Source organism: Arachis ipaensis, chromosome B09 (assembly GCF_000816755.2).
Source record: "Arachis ipaensis cultivar K30076 chromosome B09, Araip1.1, whole genome shotgun sequence".
NCBI classification, from domain to species: Eukaryota; Viridiplantae; Streptophyta; class Magnoliopsida; order Fabales; family Fabaceae; genus Arachis; species Arachis ipaensis.
Genome location: NC_029793.2, coordinates 24,733,359 through 24,740,294, shown reverse-complemented (window position 1 = coordinate 24,740,294; position 6,936 = coordinate 24,733,359). Strand labels below are relative to the sequence as shown.

Here is a 6,936-nt window from a genome sequence, read left to right as displayed (position 1 = left end):
TGCGCAAGCGTCATACGCGCGGACGCGCGGGTTGAAAAATAGCCAAACGACGCGCAAGCGTCAGCCACGCGTACGCGTGGGTGCTCTTGCGCCCCAGGCACAAAACTGGCACAACTCTGGCACAACTCTCGGGAAAATAGCAGGGCATTTGGTGCAGCGCATCGACACGCCCGTGCACGCCACGTGCACGCGTGGATAGTGCCTTCTTGAAGAACGACGCGTACGCGCCAAGTGCGCCTACGCGTGGAGGGTCATTCTGCTAAAAATTTTCTAAGTTAAAAGCTGCAGAATTTACAGCTCAGCCATCCGAATCATGGTCTAATCAAGAACGGGCCATTTATCAATAAATATAGCCCTCCGGCTCATGGCATACACGGTACTTCCACCGTCATCCTCCATATCTCATATAATCATCTTTGATCATCATTGATCATAACTTTTCCCCTTGCTTCACTCGCAAGTTACCACATCCCCTAGCTCATTGCTAGGCATATCAGAATGATTTAATACATAAGAGGTGAGATCGGAGGCTTAGAAGTATGAGATTTGGCTTTTAAAACTCAAAAATCAACTTTGGCATGAAAACAGGGCCACGCGTACGCGCACTCCACGCGCACGCGTGGATGGCCACAAAACTCATCAACGCGCAAGCGTCATACGCGCAGACGCGCGGGTTGAAAAATAGCCAAACGACGCGCAAGCGTCAGCCACGCGTACGCGTGGGTGCTCTTGCGCCCCAGGCACAAAACTGGCACAACTCTCGGGAAAATAGCTGGGCATTTGGTGCAGCGCATCGACACGCCCGTGCACACCACGTGCACGCGTGGATAGTGCCTTCTTGAAGAACGACGCGTACGCGCCAAGTGCGCCTACGCGTGGAGGGTCATTCTGCTAAAAGTTTTCTAAGTTAAAAGCTGCAGAATTTACAGATTCAACCCCCAATCTTCCGACGGACATAACTTTCTCATTTTAAATCATTTTTCACCCGTTCTTCAAGCGGCATGGACATCCCGGATCCAATTTCATTTCTAAACAGATTTGGCACAAAACAGAGATCCGTAGTCCAAGTTATGTCCCGTCAAAGTATGTCCAAAAACTATATTTTCATACAAAACCACAAAGTGCCATTTTCAAAACAAGCCAGAGTTTATGCAAGTAGTGCTTCAAGACACATAAGCCTTATTCTCAAGTAACAGAATTAGCAACCTTAGTTTCTCTGAGAAACTGATACAACAAGAACTAAAAACTGGATGCCTTGAATACCATGATTAATAACTCCAGAGAAATATTTCAAAAAGTAATTTTAAGATGACTTGAAGTAGCTTATAAGGTAGGATCCTCAAAGTAGTATAACACACGAGTTGGCATTGGATTAGAATTGGTCATGCTCTGTTCTATCAAAAAGATATTTATAAGCACTTGAGGTAAGCAGAATATTTATCAAATCTGATTTTAAAAAATAAATAAATCATGCATCTGTAAGCAGATTGATTATTCTTAACACTAAAAAAAGAGAGATAGATTTTTCTTTTTCATTTTTTTTCAATTTTTTTTTGAAAAGTTAAAGTGAAGATAAATTATATAAAAAGTGAAGATAAATTACATAAAAAGTGCATATAATAACATAACTAATTCAACACCTGTATGAGTATCTGATTAATTTGTTTGTTAAAAAAGATTAGTGTGATAAAATGTTTCTACAATATTTTAAGTAGTATCACTAGAGTAATAAATAGAGCAGTGTATCCCAAAGAATTCAGAATTTTCTTCTCAACAGATAAACAGAGCGCAAATATAAACAATCTAGAATAATTTTAAGAAGATAACAATGCATAAAAAGTTAAACATGAAAAATTTGAACCTTAACAAGTAATCGCAAATAAGGATGTAAGCTTTGTGAAACTAAGCTATGACAGATTTTTTTCTGAGATCGGAGATTGGAGAAACACCTTAATAGAAGTAAGCAATAGAAGATCTGAGAGAGAGAGAGAGAGAGAGAGAGAGAGAGAGAGAGAGAGAGAGAGAGAGGAGGGGGTAAAGTCACGAAAGAAGACCTGAGATCGTCGACTGGTTGAACAGTATCACCCTAACCGGCGTCAATCACCCCCGCACCAACGTTAATCCAATGCTTCAACGGAAGACCCGATCGCGGAGCTACAGAGAAACAAAAACCCCCCAAAAATCAGCACCAAAAATAATTTTGAAACCCTAACCCAACAAAAATGAAGAAATCGGTAATTTAATCACCAATGCGGGAATAGGTGCCTTCTGGAATTGAAATGCTGAGGTCAGTAGCCACCAGATCCTTGCCTCTCGCCGGAATCTTCGTATCCACAGCCCTAACAGAAAAAAGAAAATAAAACAGCATTTCAGTTTCGGTTTTGGCTTCTCTAACAGAGTAACTGTTTCAGTTTAACTTGAGAGGGAGAGGTACCTAGAGAGATCATAATCGGCAGAGAAAGGAGAAGCCCTAGAGGGAAGGACGGCGTTGTCGGAGATGAAGGAGAGATAGAAGGGAAATGAGAGTGTCATATATTCATTTCATTGAATGAGCTAGGATTGTGTTTTATTATTTTATATACGTGTGAAAACGGCGGTTCAAAACCGCCATAATCACCAGAACCGTCAAAATAAACAAAACCAATTACGGCAGCAAGAAAAGTTGCCATAATGTATGGATATTATGGCGGTTCTTTAAAATTGCTTGAATATCAATGCCATTTTAACCTCTCTTTTTTTGTAGTGTCACAATAATCAAATCAATTACCGGGAGTAGAATTCCGGGTCGTCTTCCCTAGGACTCGCAATTGAATGCACATCATTAGTTAGAAAAGTTTCGGGGTTTTTGAATTGCTTGCGGAAAAAGTAAAGTGACAAGAAAATAAAGACATGAACAAGTAACAATTAAAAGGGGACAATTAGAATTACCAATTAAGAAATTAACTAACTAACAAGATGCAATGAAATGATAACATTAACAAAGGCATAATGAATGTGAACTTAAGCTAGAAAAGCTAAGTGATCAAAGCTAACAAAAGGGAATAATAATCAATCAATATAAAAAGTCTTGGTTAGGGGTGAGAATTAGAATTTTTATCCTCATTGTTATCCTCAATTGTGATGATAATTATCTATTGTTCTCACTTAGTTATCCTCTAACACTTGAAGGAAAGTCAAGTAAGCACAATTGACTATAGTCCACAAGTCCTAATCAAATCCTAATTAAAGATTAAATTTAGTGGCATTTAAGTCAACTAGCAATCCTCAATTATCAATCAACATTTGATTTTGACAATTCAAGAGTCTCTAATTACTCAATCCCGAAACCAAGAATAGAAATCTATTCCATATTTAAAATAAACATTCTATAATCACTTGGAGAACAAGCAAAAAGAGCATCATCTAATTGAGAAATTTAAACGCAATTAAATCTACCTACTACTAATTGGCAATAATCACAACTCAATTAACACATATAAATCATAGAAACTTCAATGCATTAATAGAAATTCAAAACTAACAAGATCCATAAACCAATAAAATAAAAGAGAATAGTCAACAAGGTTCCAAATGAAATTAAGCTATAGAAACTACAATTCAAGCAACAAAATGAAAGTCTAATAAGATCCAAATGAGTAATGAGACAAAATGTAATTAAAGTGCACTAAACCCTATAGAGAAAGAAGAGTTTCTCTCTCTAGAAATCTATGAACAAAAATTAGCTAAAAAGTAAGTAAATGTGTGTATGCTTGGTTGCCTCCATTCTCCCTTCAACTTTTGGTCTTTTTCCATTCAGAATTAGCTTGATTTGAGGTCTAGAAAAATCGCTGGCACGTGCAATTTTAAGGAAACCACGCGTTACATGTCACGCGTACGCGCCAGTCGAACTTTGCACAAGTCACTCATACGCGTGAGCCAAGCGTACACACAAGCACCAGATTCTCAAAACTTCAATTCTTCGTATTCCTTCCACTTTTGCATACTTATCCTCTAAGTCATTCTTACCCTATAGACCCTGAAATCACTTAGCAAACGCATCACGGCATCGAATGGTAATATAAGAGAATTAAAAATTATCATCTTTAAGGCCTTAGAAGCATGTCTTCAACTATAAAGCATAATTAGGAAGAAATCATAAAATTATGCAATTTATATGAATAAGTGTGAAAAGAGTTGATAAAATCCACTCAATTCAATCCAAAATAAACCATAAAATTGTGGTTTATCAATCTTCCCACACTTAAATATTAGCATATCCTCGTACTAAAAATTAGAAGACCAAAAGAATAAAGGGAATGGTAAGACTTATGAAATGTAACCTATCTATATGAATGCAACTAATGCAAAATGCTTCTACTCACTTGATTAAATTAAAAATAAATCAATCTCCAAGAACATATATAAACACATAGGGCTAAAATAGTATGATGATCAACAAATTTCACTAATTTAAATCTCAAATTAAAGCATAAATAAACTTGCAAGATGAGAGCTCATGAAAGCGGAGAACATAGGATTGAGCATTAAACCCTCACTAGAAGTGTTTGCACTCTAATCTCTTTAGTGTTTGAGGGTCGATTCTCTCAATTCTCTTCTAATCTTGTTTTCTAAGGCTTGTTCTTCTTCTACCAGTTAACATATATTCAATGCATGGATACACATATCAAGAGGACTTTTCAAGGGTTATAATGGGGTTAGAGGCAAGGTAGGATTGTATTTGGTCAAGTGGACTAGAATTTAAATTTTTGATTAACCTAAACTTCCCACCTAACTTAGGACAACCATGTAACCATAATGCAAAGCTTAACTATCCATTATTTATCTTTTTCTATATACTCATGCATCCCGTTTTTAAACACAATACATATGCATTGTTATCACTACTTTACTTTGGGACATTTTGTCCTCTTTTTTTTTCTTTTCTTTTTTTTCATTTATTGATTTCTTTTTATTATTATTATATACATAAGAGAATAATGCATATGATTTAAGTATTGAATACATGAATATGTATCCAATTTTTCAAAACTTTCAACAAGAATTATAAAATACCCAATTCACCCACCCAAATGTTCTCAACTCCAATTTTTCCACACTTAGATCATGCACACTCTCATTAGTCTAAGTTAACCAAAGATTCAAATGAAGGGTATTTATTATTTTTCACTTAGCTTAGAGTTAGTGATGTGCTAAAATAAAGAACAAAGGGAATTAAATAGGCTCAACATTGGTTTACAAGGGTTGATAAAAGGGGTAGGGCCATTTTGGGTATGTGAACTTTAGTGAAACAAAGGCCTCAATCACATAAATACATTCATACATTAAACAATGGATATATAGAATCAAGCAAGTCAAAGATCACAATTTTAGATAGAACAACACACAGCGAAATAAAATATTGGTTGAAGAAATGCAACCAATCAATTAGACTCAAAATTTTACTAGATTTATATGTTTTGGCTCTAAACCATGTTTCAAAATTGATTTCTTCAAGCAAGTTCAATAAAAATTTTAATTCAAATTAGTGAAATGCCCTAAAATAATTTTCTTAGAAAGAAACTCATTACTTCAACCAAGTAGTCCTAATAAGAAGTGGTTTGATGAAAAATAATTCATCTAATTCATATACATCCAATCACTCAACAAGGATAAACAAAATATGTACAAAGCTCTAGAGATATTTATAAGCAACTATATATCATGCAAAAAGCACTTAAAAATGAATTCTAGACACTTAAATGCAAACAACTAACTACAAAATGTAAATTATCATAATTAACTAACACAAGAAATTAAGATCTAGGTGTTAGAGAGAAGAGTTATTACTTACGAAAGACGGTTACCGACCTCCCCACACTTAAACGTTGGCACGGTCCTCCGTGACATCCGTGATGAGCAAGAGGGCTCGAAACCTCCACCTCCAATAAATCTCCATTGTCAAAAAATTTATCTTATTTATGGTAATACTCTTGACAAATCGTATTACCTAACAAGTGAACTCAACAATCATTGATCTTTGACTTTGATTCTTAATGGATCTCTCCTTTTCAACTTCAAATTCTGATGTTAGATGCTATGAGCTCCAAACTTCTTTCATGGATATATACACAAAATTCTCTGCCACTTTTAACTATTATGAACTCAAGAATTTCATTGGAACTAATTAAAAAGTTCTTGAAGTTTGTTTCTGATCAAGTTCAGCATCTTTTTTTACATAACAATTCAATCAATGACAACATTTCGAATGTGTTGCTTAATTCCAAAGTATTATCGCTGGATGGCAATAATTTAATAGGTAATGTGCCACGAATATTACCAAATATCACTCTTTTAGATTTATTTAACAACTCTTTGTCTGGGTCAATTTCTCATTTTTTATGTCACAAGACAAAGAAAAAAATAATTTGAAATATTTGGATTTCTCTATTAATCTTTTATCAGAGGAGGTTTCGAATTGTTAGATTCATTGGAAATCATTACAATATATTAACTTGAACGACAATAATTTTAAAGGCCAAATTTTTCACTCAATAAGTATTTTGTCCAACCTCATTTTATTTAGTCTATTTAATAATAGATTATCTAAAAAATGCCTCTCTCATTTAAAAATTGTGAAAAATTTCGTATTCTTAATTTAGGTGAAAATAAGTTTTCAGGAGTTATATCAAATTGGGTGGGACAATTTAGAATGGTTAGAACTTGTAAAGTGTTTAGAATATTATTTTAATGTAATATGTATTGTTTTGACAACCATAAGTTCTAATTTTAAAGGCATATACCTACTATTTATTACTAAATTTGATATAGCTCCTGAAAACTTATTTTCACCTAGATTAAAAACACCAAATTTTTTACAATTTTTTAATGAGAGAGGCACTTTTTTAGATAATCTATTATTAAATTGACTAAATAAAATGAGATTCAATAAAATACCTA

The 6,936-nt window shown here is 34.5% G+C and overlaps 1 long non-coding RNA gene across 1 annotated transcript; it reads right to left on the bottom strand.

The window, feature by feature from the left end:
* LOC110266236 lies at positions 3,543 to 6,930 on the bottom strand. The gene is made up of 2 exons (XR_002353318.1): positions 5,987 to 6,930; positions 3,543 to 5,918 (listed from the first exon to the last, which is right to left on the bottom strand). It is a non-coding gene; the product is annotated as an uncharacterized LOC110266236 (long non-coding RNA).